At 37.6% G+C, this 16,337-nt stretch overlaps 1 protein-coding gene across 4 annotated transcripts in view; it reads left to right on the top strand.

Annotated features, from left to right (window-relative positions):
• Positions 1–16,337, top strand: part of LOC109428793 (pyruvate carboxylase, mitochondrial) — a 66,979-nt gene that overhangs the window by 34,584 nt on the left and 16,058 nt on the right. The window contains exon 1 of one of the 4 annotated variants that reach the window (XM_029878089.2): positions 13,907–14,042. The exons of the other annotated variants lie outside the window; for them this stretch is intronic. The gene's annotated coding sequence lies outside the window, so the exon portion shown is untranslated. Of the gene's footprint in view, positions 1–13,906; positions 14,043–16,337 lie in introns of those variants that run through there. 4 annotated transcript variants of the gene reach the window in all.

The raw sequence follows: 16,337 nt of genomic DNA, 5'->3' as shown, positions 1-16,337 counted from the left end.
CAAAAAAAGATATAAATGCAAAAATAAGCAGATGGGCAATGTTTTTAGAATGTTATGATTTTAATTTGGAATACAGAGACGGATGCAGAATGCAACATGTTGATGCTTTAAGTCGCCAGAGGAACACCATTGAAAAACAATCAATTGAAGTGGAATCGGATCATATTAATGTGTTACAAGATGATGTTACAGATGAAACTGTTCATATGTTAAATGACAATGATGTAGAACAGAATATCATAATAGCACAAGAACAGGATGATAAGATAGTAAAAATAAAAGAGTTGCTCGAGCGTTCTTCATTTCCAGATTTCGAGTTAATAAATGGAGTTCTTTTCAGAAAAGAAAGTGACAAACGATTATTAGTTGTTCCAAAATTAATGATCGATAACGTAATCAAGCTAAGTCATGACAATTGTGGTCATATTGGCATTGAAAAAACAATACATGAGATTAAAAAGCAATTTTGGTTTACCAGAATGAGAAAGTTTGTGAAAAATTACATAAACAATTGTCTAACTTGTATATTTTACAATCCTGTAGGGAAAAAAGAAGGGTTCGTCAAGATTATCGATAAAGGAAATAAACCTTTTAATACGATTCATTTAGATTATTATGGGCCCATACATTTGCCATCTTCAAATAGAACAAAATATATATTGGTAATTATTGATGCATTTTCAAAATTTACTAAATTTTTTCCTACAAAAACATTGAGTTCGGATGAAACTATACGTCATTTAACAAATTATATGAACTTTTACAGCAAACCCAGTAGAATAATTACCGATAGAGGTACTTGTTTTACTTCACAAAAGTTTAAAATTTTTACAGAAACTAATCAAATTGAACATATTAAAACAGCAGCGTATACTCCCGAAGCAAATGGTCAGGTTGAGCGAGTCAACAAAACTTTAACTCCAATGCTCGCAAAATTATGTAATGATTCATCCAAGCCATGGGATAAATTATTAACAAAAGCTGAATTTGTTTTTAATAATACCCTCAATAGATCAACAGGTAATTATCCTAGCGTGTTATTGTTCGGTGTTCAACAAAATGATTTAGACTCTGAAAACCATAATATTTCATGTTTTATTGCCAATAGACAAAGCCCAACCGAATCAGTAAATTTAACAGATATTCGTGAAAATGCTCAAAGACAAAATATTGCTAACCAAAATTATAATAAGAGATATGCAGATAAGAAAAGAAAAAAGAGTATGGTATATAAAGAAGGTGATTTCATAGTTTTAAAATCTGGTGAAACGCATAAATTAGCGCCAAAATACAAAGGTCCGTATAAAATTCATAAAGTTTTGCCAAATGATAGATACGTTGTGACTGACATAGATGGATTTCAAATTGCAAATGCTCCATTCAATTCGGTTTGTTCTCCTCAAAATATGAGGAAATGGATAAGTGATTGCACATCTGACAATAGTGATATCGATGAGGACATCGATAATGTCAGGATGGCCGAGATGTAGTAATCATAGTAGGCAGACTTAAGATAGAATACTAGATTGACAGTTAGGGATGTTCATTCTGTAATAAACTGTTGAAAGATAAAGACGTTGTCTTATTAACGCACTACAGTACACTTTGACAAAATATCGCAAAGCCTTGAAAACTTTAGATTGAAAAAACTAATTAAAAAATGAATGCCCACCTTTTTCTTAAACAGGGAAGGTCAACGCTTTGATTTTATTAATTTCTGGTCGAAAGCGATAAGTAAAAATTCAGTAAAATTTAAAGATGACCAATAATGTGTTGGGCCGTGTAATAATCCGCTGAAGCACATTTTCTTTATCTTTGTGGAACATCGTACTCAATGGAACAATGCCAGCTTCTGAGATTCAGTGAGATTTGATTCGATAGTTTCTGTTTGCAAATGACGATTCTAATTGTTTTATTTCATATTCTCAAAAAAATTTTTTCATCAATATCTTACATTCTTGAACTTTGTAAAGCTTATTTATCGTGTCGATCGCGAGTTCTCCGACCGTCTCAGGGTCAGCACGTTTACAGTACTTAAAATGCGAAATTCATCTTCTCTGAGCGGGATAGTGATCTACCAGCTCGTCTGCACCGTGTCACGGTGAAATGCCACGATATTCACGAAAACGGTGTCATCCGGCTGCGTAAAATACTGGTTGAAATTGGTTTCATATTCGACGGTATAATGGCAATGTGCAAGAGAAAACGAGGAATTTTTTTCTCATCTCGACGGAATAAGGAAAGTTCAAACAACCAAAAATAAAAACTGTAAGTCATTGTGGGCCTCCCGTAACTTTATTGGCAGAGGAAGAACTTTGAAGCATGACCAGCTTTAAGATGTCTGGGTTCGATTCTCATTCTCGTTCTCGTTCGTATCCAAGAACTTTTTCTAATCTAAAATTTCTATGACTTTCTTGGACATAGAGGAGCCTTGTGGCTCATGGTAATTGACAAAGAAATCTCTCAGACAATCACGGTAAGTGATCAAATCAAACTCCAGAAGTCCAGTTTCCCTATGGAGACGGTACGCCAAAAAGAAGAAATTGTTTACTATAATATGATGAGACACGCCCCCTCTTCACCGTTTGTTCCATACAAAGTTATGACAAAAGGTGAAAATCAATCAGAGCTTAGGGATACTTTTAGAACACTCACTAAGCCAAAAACCAAATTCTGATCCATCTGAGTCGTAACATTAAAGAAATCCATCTTTTTTCCTGCTTGTCCGGCATCTTTCACGTGTTACTATATTTAACCCGGAAAAATGGGTCCACCCTCCGCCGATCGGCTGTTGTTAGAAATTATGCAAGGAGCATAGATGAGACAGCGTTTGTTGTTTGTTTGTTGTTCAGAGATGTCTAAAAATGTGAAATGCCGGCAATGGCGACGCTGCCGCCGACGCCACATGGCGTGCTTGTTCCTATGGGTGTGGTATCGCTACTGATAGCGACCTATCTTAGATACGGAATATTATAATGTGTATATTTGTTTGCGGGGATTATAACAGCAGGTACAACGCGTTCCTGATTAGAGTTCTAGTGATAATAAGTTGGCAGGTTAACCTTAATTGGTGGTACGGTCGGTAACGAGCCGGTGCACGCTGCTGTGTCCAAACAGAGTTATATTGCGAAGCGCATGTAGGTACCCTAGTGAAAGTTATTTTTTTAAGCAAAGGAAAGGGGTGTAAGTAACAAAAATATATATAGTATACTTTTAAGTAAATGAGGTTTAAAGTATTTTACTATTTTTTCATCCTGAGTTTCATAGTCGACCCAATTTTCTCCCATTTATTGAAATTTTTCTAATTATGGTAAAAATAATCTTAAAAACAGTTCCTAAAAGCTTGAAATCTGAAGATTTTTTATATGCTAAGCTTATTTTATAAATCTAACAAAGAATTCTTTCAAAACATCTTGCATGATCGACTTCTGAATTCCTTCATTATTAAAAAAAAATATCCATGAATTTGGGAAGAAATTTCTCCATGGAATCTTTCCAGAATTCGTTAAGAGATTGCTTCAGAAATGTTTCTAGGCATTTATTCAGATTTTTTTCCAGAGATGTCCTTAACGAAACTTTCAGAAAAACCTTCAAAAACTATTCCAGAGTTTTTAAGCGAATGTTTCAAAAGTTCTTTTAGAAAAAAATGCTCTGGGGTTACTTTGGAAATTCTTCCAAGGATTTCACCATAAATTCCCGCAGCAACTTCCAATTTCTCCAGAAATTTCACTAGGGATTCCTCCAGTAGTTTCACAAAGAGTTGTTTAAGAAAGTTGTGTATGAGTTTCTGCAGAAATTTCTTAAGAAAATCCTTCAGAGACTTACCCAATTTTTCGGGACTTTTCCAGTTTTTTTTTATCGAAAAATGCTTCGGAAATTCCTGTAACGATCTCCCAAGGATTAATTCCAAAACTTTCACCGGTGTTTGCTTTAGAAATTGCTCCAGGGATTTTTTTTTCGCAAATCTGAATTTCTGTCAGAATTTTTTTCTGGAATTTCTTTAGAAACTCTTTCAGGGACTCTTTTTTGACAAAAAAGTGAGATCCATTCGGGGATTTTCTACAGGCATCCTTATAGAAACTCCCCTAGGGTTTTATTCACAAATTTTTGGGTGAACAAATTCGCGATAGTGGAATGTAATCGTTTCCGTTTACATCTCGAAATAATCTGAGTTAGATCCTGATTAAAACCCGCGGCCGTGTACGTGTTATCTAGTTTCGTCGAAGTGTTCCTGGAGTGATATTGCACTTACAAAAATCTGTGCTTTGCATTGATTCGCTCTCTCGCTCTTATCTACGACTACGTGCTGTATTATATTGATCATCACACTCCGAAGGCAAAATGTTTCTTCATCGTACTCCTCCAAGTGACAACAACAACAACCCGAAGCGCGTACGATCGGACGAAGATGTTGATGAAGTCGCTCAACCTCTGACCTTGGAAGCTGTTATGCGGGCCATGAATCAACATTTCGCCCAAACCCGGGCACGGATCGAGGAAATCAATGTGAACATCAGCGGGAAAATAGACACCGTCAGAGCTGAACTAGATGGAAAGCTCGAATCAGTGCTACATGACATCAACACCCTCAAGGCAGACTGCACTACGAGACTCAGAAGCAACGAGGATGCACTGTGTACTTTAACCGAGACGGTGAATGAAATTTCGCATGATATCGGTGGTCTCGAAAAGAGGAATGAGCTTATTGTGAGTGGAATTCCGTACCTAAAAGACGAAAATCTGACAGCGTATTTCAGTGATATGTGGAAGCATGTTGGATTGCATGTGAATTCAACCCCGTCGGTAGACGTTCGGCGGTTGAGGCCGACCAACCAGAACGATGGTCTTATCGTAGTGCAGTTCGCGCTCCAGAATAATCGAGATGACTTCTATAGCAGCTATCTTCGTAAACGTGATTTAAAACTGTGTCATCTGGGCCTCGACTCACCTCGTCGGATTTACGTGAATGAGAACCTGACAGTCGCTGCTCGCAAGTTAAAAGCATCGGCTTTGCGACTGAAGAAAGCTGCGAAGATATCATCAGTTTATACAAAGCAAGGGACCGTCATGGTGCGGCGATCCGCTGATCAGCTTCCAGTACCTGTACGCTCGGATGAGATGCTGGACCAGTTTCTTAGTTAAGTAAATTATGTCATCGTCCACTTGTCGCTATTTGTAAATGTGTTTTTGAATTTGTAATATTGTGATTGTACGAAGATTGAATGAACATTCCTGGCGCGGTAATGAATGCAGCTCTTTCTCTAGGCAAAATGAACATATGTCATGCAAACGCCCAAAGTTATGTGCACGAAAATCATCGAAGTTGGACGAAGTGAAAGACTCTCTCTCTCTCTCTCTTCTTGGCGTAACGTCCTTACTGGGACAAAGCCTGCTTCTCAGCTTAGTGTTCTATGAGCACTTCCACAGTTTTTAACTGAGAGCTTCCTCTGCCAATGACCATTTTGCATGTGTATATCGTGTGGCAGGCACGAAGATACTCTTATGCCCAAGGAAGTCAAGGAAATTTCCTTTACGAAAAGATCCTGGACCGACCGGGAATCGAACCCGTCACCCTCAGCATGGTCATGCTGAATACCCGTGCGTTTACCGCCTCGGCTATATGGGCCGAAGTGAAAGACATTCCACGGAATTCCAAAGTATCGGTTGCTTGTTTCACTGAATCCTGGCTTTCTTCAAGGAACAGCAATCGTAGTATCAGCATCCCTGGGTTTTCCGTTGTTCGTAACGACCGAATTTATCGCCGAGGAGGCGGAATTGTGGTCTATTATAAAGAGCACCTCTCTTGTTCTACGATCATCAAAACGCAGTTATCATCTGACTCTGAGTTTAAAGCTGAGTGCCTGGCGCTGGAGTTTCATGTTGCTGGGGAAAAGATTTTGATTATGGCAGTGTACAATCCTCCAGAAAATGACTGTACAGGTTTTCTTGCCGATAAATTGTCGGACTTTGCTATGCGGTATGAGAATATTCTGCTAATTGGTGACTTTAACACAGATCTCTCTAAGCTTAGTAGTAAACAAGCGCAGTTCGAATCCATGCTAGAGAGCTTCTCCATGTCGTCGATTGGCGATGTACCTACGTTTTATCAAAGAGATGGATGTTCACAACTGGACCTGTTTATCACTAGTTGCAGAGATAAAGTGTTATGCTTTAACCAGGTTGACTTTCCTGGACTTTCGCAGCATGATCTGATCTTTGGTTCTTTGGATTTTGACGCGAACCCTACTCCAAGGCTCAGCACGTATCGGGACTACGTCAATTTTGATACACGAACACTGCAAAACGCCATTCTCTCTGTACCATGGGGACTATACTACGAAATGGATGATCCAAATGAGCTGGCTAGTTTTTTCAACTCCAACGTGAAGCGTATCCACGATGATTGTATTCCACTTCGTACATGCAAGAGTCACAAATCGTTAAATTCGTGGTTTAGTAGCGAAATTCGTAAGGCTATACTCGAACGCGACTTGGCCTAAAAGGATTGGGTCAGGGCACCGAGTACATCTAAAGATCAAGCGCGTTGTCGTTATAACAGTTTGAGGAACAGAGCAAATTCTATGATTGCGGCTGCAAAAACCCGGTATTTGAATCATTTCCTGGACAGCCGGATTCCACCAAAGATTCTTTGGAAGCGACTTAAAGGCATCGGAAAGGGGAAAGATAAATCATTAACTGTTTGTGAGTTTCATCCTGATGATGTAAATCGCACGTTTTTGTCAAGCTGTGTTCAAAGCAATGACGTTTCTGAGCCGCGACGATCGATTTCATCTTCAAGATCGTCCTACAGCTTTTCTTTCCGTTCAGTGCAGAACTGGGAAGTGGTTAACGCCGTTTGTAGTATCTATTCGAATGCAATTGGTATGGATGACTTGCCGATCAAATTTATTAAAATTATTCTACCTTTGGTTGCGCAACAAATTACTCACATGTTCAACTGTATCATTGAAACATCTGTTTTTCCATCATGCTGGAAGCATGCGAAGGTTCTACCATTGCGGAAAAAGCCTCACGTAAATGCCTTGACGAATCTCAGACCAATCAGTATTTTATGTGCGTTATCGAAAGCATTCGAAAAGCTTCTAAAACAACAAATGGCATCCATAAAGATCGCTGAGCACAATTTACTTACAGAATATCAAGCTGGTTTCCGTAAATGACAGAGCATCCAAACAGCAGCAGTTCGCGTATACGACGATTTGGCGAAAACTATTGATAGAAGAGGAACTGCCATTTTATTGCTGCTTGATTTTTCCAAGGCATTCGACACAATACCTCATCGAAAACTCTGTTCCAAATTAAAATCCCAGTTCAACTTTGCTGCTTCAGCCGTTAACCTGATTGAATCGTATTTAAAGGAGCGAACCCAGACTGTGTACTGCGGAAACCGCCATTCCAAGTGTGGTATTTTAACCTCCGGCGTTCCTCAAGGATCAGTGCTAGGCCCATTACTGTTTTGCTGTCACATTAACGATTTGCCCACCGTGCTTAAGTATTGCTCGGTTCAAATGTATGCGGAAGACGTTCAACTGTACATCAGTCGCTTGGGTCCTTGTTCTCGGGACCTTATCCGGATGGTCAATGGAATTATGGAGTGGTCTCGCCGAAACCAGCTGTTTGTCAATCAAGCGAAGAACAAAGCAATGTTTGTGGAAGGACGACGAAGAAATGCTGTTCAAACCGATTCATTACCTGCTATCATTATTGACGGGAAGATCATCGAGTGGACAAGAAGTGCTACGAATCTCGGTTTCGTGTTTCAAACAGACTTACAGTGGGACAGCCTTGTGAACCATCAATGTGGAAAAATTTATGCAAGCCTCCGATCGCTGTACTGCTGCACTTCTGCTGCACCAGTTGGCACCAAACTGAAACTGTTTAAGTCTCTAATTCTTCCTCATCTCCAGTTTGGCGAACTTCTACATGGTAGACCAAGTGCCAGTGCCTTCAGCAGACTACGTGTCGCTTTGAATTCGTGTGTACGATTCGTTTATGGATTGAACCGCTACGCACACGTGAGTCACCTGCAGAAAAACTTGATTGGATGTCCTTTGGAGAATTTTTACGCATATCGCTCATGTCTGTTTCTGCGCAAGTTGATTAAAACGAGTTCCCCGCCAGCACTCCATCAAAAGCTGTTACTGTTCCAAGGACGTCGCTTGCAGAATCTCATAATTCCGCCTAATAACTCTATGTGCTGCTCTAACTCGCTGTTCGTCCGAGGTGTGGTTAATTATAACATGTTACCTCCTGTGGTGAAACGCTCGACATCAGAAACAGTTTTCTGTCTAGAGTTTTGGAACCGTGATTAATGTATAAGAAGTTTTAGTATAATAAGTTTTTATAATAATGATATATTTGTATTATGTTTTATGTTTTTTTGTATAACTCGATAGAATCGTAGGTAACAAACAAAAAAAGGTTTTCCTTTACGCTACTGGTAAATAAACAAACAAACAAACAAACAAACAAATTTTTCAAAGGATTCTATTAGAAAATCTCCCCTGAAGAAATTTGATTGATAATCAATAATTAATAATAATCTTCAGGATTCCATTAAAAAATCTTTCACACTTTCTTGTATGATAGCTTCCACAAATGTTGCAAGGATCACTTTAGAAAATACTTCAAGAATTACTTTCAAAAAACTTGCATATATTGTTCATCGATAAATTTCTTCAGATATTTTTTTACAGAAATTCCTCCACAAATTTTATATGGCATTTATCTAGAAAACTTTTCATGAACTTTCTCAAGAATACCCCATGTTTGTTTTTTTTTTAGAAAATGAATCACGGATACATTAGGAATCAAAAATTCGGAACTCTTCCAAACTTTTCTCAGTAGTTTTCAAAAGAATTTTCTTCAATGATTGATTTAGAATTTCTACAAGAGAATTTTAAGGAATTTCCCAAAATTTCTCCACATTTCTTTAGATGTTACTTCTAGTCTAGTCTAGTCTACACATACACAGCCATAAATTGAAAGAATCCTGGAAAATGATAGAACCGACTTATTCTATCATTTTTTTTGTATTACAAGCATTAAAGTGGCCAGGCCTACTGTGCAGCGTTATTGGTTTTACAAGAAAGCTATAGAGCAGGGACATCTCGAACCAACCGTTCAGCCTTTTAGAAAGCAAAAAAAAACTTGAGAATCGGTGGGGGTGACGATGCTAAGAATGTTAATGTCACCCCTTGGTCCTTGGTTTCCAGGGATGGAACACTGGTATTTACTCTATATCCTGGCCCTTATCTATCGTCTTAAGTTCGCAAATCGCCAGTTAGGAAAATGTGTCCAAACTGTTTTTCTCCGAATTAAGTTGAGAAATGTTGCAGCCATTCTGTGGCAGCAAACAGAATATACTTGCACAACATATATTATTCTTCAAACTTCCCACCGCTAACCACACTATCCTCGGCACTCATGTCAGGTTTTAAATCGTTTCAGTCCCTTTTTCTTCCGCATAAATCTTATCACAAGTTTTCCTCAACTCACGCACTCCATAAAAAGGAACGATCAATTTTTCTGATTTTATGACCGATTAGATTTAGATGAAAACTGTTTTTATATTCGTGAACCACGGTTTCATTCTTTTTTCACAAATCAATATGCACTACCGAACTTGCATTTCCATCCATTTGCAGTCGCGATGCAATTTTTGACCGTCTCCGCAAACGTAATTCTCTCGGGACCAAATCCGCCAAACGACACTCACGACTTTGAGAAAGGAACATTACGAGGGAACAGCGCACGATTTAAAAACGGAAATCACATTTTTGGATAATCAAGTTTCAATTTCATTCACAAGTTTTCGACCATTTCCTTTGCAGCTTTAAGTAATCACACCAATTTCTATTGCTTCATTTTTCTTTTCTTCGGCGACATGCGTTTGCGACAAAATTCGATGCATCGAAATATTTACTCGCGATAACAATCCGGGTGGCAAAGCCTCAGCCAAACAGACATTTCTTCAATATTCAATATTGTACAGTTCAATATTTCTTCTACCTGCACTAAAACGAAGTCATCCGGCACACCAAATTTACAAATAATTCCTTGCACGGAAGGCGCAACATCACCAGTCCACATTTCTTTAGATGTTACTTCAAGCAACTTCTCTTCCGGTTTTGTTGGGTATTCCTCTAAGGGTTTCCAGGTGTTTCTTCAGATATTCCTCCTGAAATTTCTTCAGAAAATCCATCTATGGACTCTTAAAACATTTCTGTTTTTTTTTTTGCAGAAATTCTTTCAAACTTTTTTTTTACATTCTTTCTGAAATTTCATTAGCGATACTTTCGGAAAAATCTTTAGAGACTTCTTTAGAGATTTCTTCAAAAGATGAGGAAGTCTTAAGAAATTTTGAAGGAAGTTTGTTAGAATGGGCAGTTTGCATGCATCCGCCAAAAATGGTGTCATTGCTAAGGTATCTGTAAAATATATCGCCAGAGAATCATCCCATATACTCATATACCCATATACATCGTGATCATCGACAAATCGAGATATTTATTTAAAAAAAAAAGAAGTTGGAAAGAGAAGTATGAGATTAATGTAAATATATTAAATGAAGTGTGTCATGAGGTATGCTTTGGCGCTATTATGGATGCTCCACAAAACAATTTATTGATAAAAAGAGCTCCGCGTGTCAAAAGGCTGAAAACCCCTGCATTTCAAGCCATCATAATACATACTGCAAGTTTTAAACTGATTGGATCTAAAAATTTTACCCTTCAAAATATACATAAAATCGAAGTACACAAAATCGAGGGTCCACTAAATCGAGGTGTACTTGTAGTGTGTTCCAACTGCATTGCAGAAGGTTTAAGAGTAGCTTCAGAGGGATCCGGGGGATTTCAGAGGTATTAAGTGCGGCTTTGGGAGCTCCCATGAAACTCCTATGCAGTCCCATAAAACTCTTCAAAGAACCTGCTGAAGCCCCTTTCAACTTTCCTGAAACTTCTTTAAACCTACTGAATCCCTTCTGAACCACCGCCTGACAGCCCCTGGTCACCAGCTTGAAAACCACTGAAAGCCCTCTGAAACCCTCATTCGAACCCTTTCTGAAAAGTTGTAATGTTTCCGTAATTCCTTCAAATCCTCTGAAACCCCTTGAATCGCTCCTGAAACTAATTATGTTAAAACAATCTCTAAAACCTTTCGAAACCACTCTACAAACTTCTTAAACACCCTAAAATGATTCGAATCCTTCTAAAACTCTCATGAAACCTTTCTTTCACAATAAATTCCCATTTCAATATCCAGATAAAGTTTTCAAAACAAAATACCTGAAATTTTCTGACAACTCTCTGGACCACCTCCCGACATCCCAAGACGCATCTTTAAAAACCTCTGGAGCCCTTCTGGAAACCTTTCTGAAACCTCGTTCTTGTGAAACGAAACCCCTGCCCTTTAAACCACTTCTGAAACGACAAATCCTCTGAAACCCATTGAAACCCCTCTGAACCTTCTGAAACACCGCAACTCCTAACTCCTTGATATAAAAGGTTCATTTTTTAGTGTGCGTACATTAAAATTGGGTCAGTCTATACTTATTATCCAACAGTTACATGAAAAAATACTTATCTAGATCTCTTTTGAATCGGTAATGCCGGCTGATTTGGCAACATCTAGTCTACTATAAAATTGCCTTTAACAGTTAAAAAAGGGATAAAATGTATGCCCCAAAAATTTTTTTTGAAGGTTTTTTAAGTTCTGTATCACATATATGTATCTGAGTAACATATCAGCTGTTGGGTTATCATTCAAAACGTAGTACGTAGGTGGAACGAAAACAGACGCCCTTGAAATCATCAAATAATATGAAAATAATATACCTGGTCGACGTTAAGTCAGAGAGGACCATGTGTCTTTAACCATATTTCTAGCAAAACGACTTTAAAGTTTGCAACTTAAGTTTTTCAACAAATGTTCTTGAATAAATCTTAATAACTATTCATCAAAGCATCGCTCTGTATTGATCGTAAAAAACGTTAAATAAAGCTTGAAACCGAGAAATTGCTAAGTAATTCATTGTAATTAGTCCACCCTGACTGAACGATTTTTGGAAAATCTACAACCAACTACAGTTCGCACTCAAGTTTTTACATATTTGATGAAAAAATGATGCACAAGTAGGACAACAGTTAATAGGAATGGTGTATAATGTGAGCAGGAAGTTTGAAATTTGATATTTCTGTCATGGATTTTAACCAATACATATTTTTTTCAATTTTCTTAACATCAAGCATTTGGTCCACTCTGACTGCACACTATTATCGATTTTCGCAGTTCAATCAAAAGAAAACTGTGCTATAACTCTCGTTAATTGGTCGGCGTTAAGTCAGAGAGGACCATGTGTATTTTATTTAATTTCTCGAAAAACGACTTTAAAGTTTGCAACTCTATAAGTTTTGAGTTTTTCAACAAATGTTCTTGAATTTTTGCCATAAATCTTAATAACTATTCATCACAGCATCGCTCTGTATTGATCGCGAAAAAACGTAAAATAAAGTTTGAAACCGAGAAATTGCTAAGTAATTGATTGTACTTAGTCCACTCTGACTGAACGGTTTTTGGAAAATCTTCAACCAACTACAGTTCACACTCAAGTTTTTACATATTTGATGAAAAAATAATGTACAAGTACGACAACAGTTAATAGGAGTAGTGTTTAATTTTAATGTGAACAGGAAGTTTGTAATTTGATATTTCTGTTAATACACTGTTGATTAGCATTTTCAATTTTTATGTTCAGTCAGAGTGGACCAAATACAACAGTTCAATATCACATGAAGCGCAGTCAATTAATGAGCTATTTAAGAGTTCTTAACTTGAACATTTAATAGCTAACAATTTTTGAATGTATTTTCATAGGTCGGCACGTATATGAAATATTGTAGCTACACAGTTCATAATAATTTATTCAGAGGACTGATATTTTTCAAAAAATCGTTCAGACAGAGTGAACCAAGTACACACTTCTTAAATAATCGGTAAAATCATTTTTTTTTTCATGAGACGGGTATTGGTACATTTCAATATGATGCCCAACAGCTACTAAACAAACATATTTTGATCTGGAAAGGATTACGAAGAATAAGGTAATTTCAACCATTTTTCTTAGCGACACATGGTCCACTCTGTCTGCACGCGAAATGCCACAATATGCTTCAACACGATGATCTGTAAAATACGATATTGACCATAATAAAATGGAATTTCATGTGCTTTCTTGATCAATAATCATCAGAAAATGCGTTTGGGAGTCATACGATTTAGAAAAATATCACATATTTATGATAAACTATTTTATTTATTGGATTTTAACCAATACACATTTTTTCAACTCTCTTGACATCAAGCATATGGTCCACTCTGACTGCACACTGTTATCGATTTTTGCAGTTCAATCAAAAGAAAAGAAAAGTGTCCATGCAAAAGTTCAGCTGAATCCGTTAATGTTGGCAGAAGTTATTGCAATTTTAGTGATTTTACCTACCCTTAGACATGAGAGCCATGTTACCATACTTCCCCCTAACAGAGAAATCTGAAAACCGGCCAGATATCATCTCTTATATGGAAAACTAAACCCTGAAAATTTCTGCCCAATCGGAGAACATCGATTCCACATCCTTTGGAAAGGGGTCGCGGTTCTCGCGTTCGTGTTAAAGAACCTAGTGGAGAACTTGATCCTTAATTTGTTTGCATTTCTATGAATTACATAATTCTACTACACACAACGAAACGGTGGTAATCACTCTTCCCAAACGCCACGCGATTCAGAATATTATCAATCAACAACCGAAAGGCGTCCAACAACAAGTGATCGCGAGGAAGCCCATCGAGCGTGAAGGATTCCCGTTTCGTTGCCGGCAGCCGGCGATGGTTTAGTCTTGCCACTGCTTCGGAACAGTGCACATCATCATCAACGCCTGCGGGATCACCTCATCCGACTTTAGTGGATTGATGGTGAACGAAGTAGCAGAATAAGTCTGCGGTTGTGATTATTGCTACCAAAGGTAAAAAGAAAATCTGTGGTGCTGGTGAAAAATGCGATTGTGTTTCAAGTTGCAATGGAAAATTTCTACAGTTAGACTTGACCTACATATTCGTCACAGAAAATCCAAACTTGTGAATCATTATCAAAAAAGTGAAGATTGACAAAAGTGAAATGATAAATTGAAATACCTTAAATACTGGATCGCACATAATGATTCCAAGGTGAACCATCAATCAACATCAACGCTATCTCGAGCTCCGGGGTATTTTATCTCGGCTGTAGTAAAAATTCAGTAAAACGTGTTCATCTTACCATTGATAAAATGTGCTCTATCGAAGACAAAGTGTACTGCTACTGTCGTTTTCTCTGTTGTTCGACGAAAATTTCACTTAATGTTCACCGCAAGAACAAGTGAAAACATATTTTTTCTACGTGTACTAACGATACCGATTCTTCTTCTTGACTGGGTGTATCGACAGAGTCTGCTTCTCAGCTTGATGTTCTATGAACACTTTCATAGTTATCATCTGAGAGCTTTCTTTGCCAAATTGGTACGTTTTTATCGCGTTAATCATGTGGCTGGCACGAAAATACTTAATGTCCAAGGAAGTCATAGAAATTTATTGGCTTGAATGATTTCTTCATAATTTATACAGTGATTAAAATTGTACATTTATTAATTTCAGCATTCTCCAGTTGCCTAATAAATATAATATTTGTATTACAGGCGTTTATATAACACAAAAACAGTACAACTACAATTGAATTTTGTACTTTTTTATGAATTGTATAAAAAATCAAATTCAGAAATACACGAACAATTTACTAACATCATCGGGTTTTTAAGCTGTTTTCTGGGACATTTACTGAGTTTCATTCATATGTTTAAACAACAAAATATTAAAGCGATTATTTTACAAGCATTTCATTTGTAATAGAAGTAAAACCTCTGTTTGTTTCAGCTTTATTACTTCACTCAATTTCGAAGCATTCTTTATTTCAAATCAATCAATTATGTACCCACATGACAAAAATCACGTATCAAGTCCATGCCAGTGCCAATGTACAGCTTATGAAGTAACGGCTATGTACAAAGTGATGTTCTTATCATAATACAGCAACAACATCGTTCACGTAACAGCTGATTCTAAAAACAAGATTCATATGTTTACGTGCAAATTATGAACAATATGATAACGGAGCGTGACCCTTGAGGTGATCCTTGTGCAATTGATATTGTTCCCCGTCCGTGTTCACGTACGGTTGTGTTGCAACGCAACGGAAGAAAGTGATTGCCGTACATTAAAGGAACACTATTATCAACAGAGAAATATGCTCAGATTGGCCTGCAGTTGTAGCACTACTAAGTATGCGAGGCGCATATACCCGATGTGGTAAACTGACAGACAGAGTGCAAAATAATCACTGTAATTGAAAAAAATTTGCGCGAATTTCACTATTACTAGCACTATATATTCAAAACAAATTTAGTATTTTCTATTGGTATCTTCATCGGTGTCAGGCCATTCGGCCGAAGGTCATCAGGCCGAATGTCCAATAGGCTGAATGGTCATTGTGAAGCTTTTCCCTGGAAGATTGTGATCCTCTTCATGCCGTTACGTCCCCACTGCATCGTGTATATTGTGTAGCAGGCACGAAGATACTTAGGGTCTGTTCCAATTGGCGAATTAAAATGATTGTTTACTTAAATTTGATAGTCCGACACTAAAACTTGACAGTTCTCCTAACAAGGGAAGGTTACGATGATGGCCCCTGGGGATTTCAACCGGACTATTTTTGTTGCATTCTACTTGTGGAAATATGATTGAATCCAAAGCCTTTCGGGTGATGGACCAGTGGTGTAGATAGGTGGGGTCCACAAAGAAACAAACTTGACCAAATATAGGCTCAGTGTACCAGTTATGGCTATAGTACCTCAAATTCGCCATAGTTGATTTTCAACCTTTAAAGATACAAATCAACAAGAAAAAGTTCGCGAAAAACAGATCGCGATCACAAAAGATGATTGCAATCATTCAAACTTCACAATTTGCTCAAATTATGGTAGAAATAAATCATTTTCCTTAACTTTTCGGCCTCCTTGCACCCTATTTCGCCATAGTGTACCAGTTATGGAAAATCCCATAAGGAATGCATGTAAATAGTGCGAAGTGGAACCCAAATTAACAAATGTGTCCATAACTGGTACAGGGTTCCTATCATTGGCACACGCCGTAATAAATACTAAAAGTGGTTTTGGTTCCGTTTTTATATTTTTCCTGTGAAGTATGAAAACTAATCAATCATTTGACTT

The sequence above is a fragment of the Aedes albopictus genome, chromosome 3 (assembly GCF_035046485.1).
Source record: "Aedes albopictus strain Foshan chromosome 3, AalbF5, whole genome shotgun sequence".
Taxonomy (NCBI): domain Eukaryota; kingdom Metazoa; phylum Arthropoda; class Insecta; order Diptera; family Culicidae; genus Aedes; species Aedes albopictus.
This window is presented reverse-complemented; position numbering and strand designations above follow the sequence as displayed.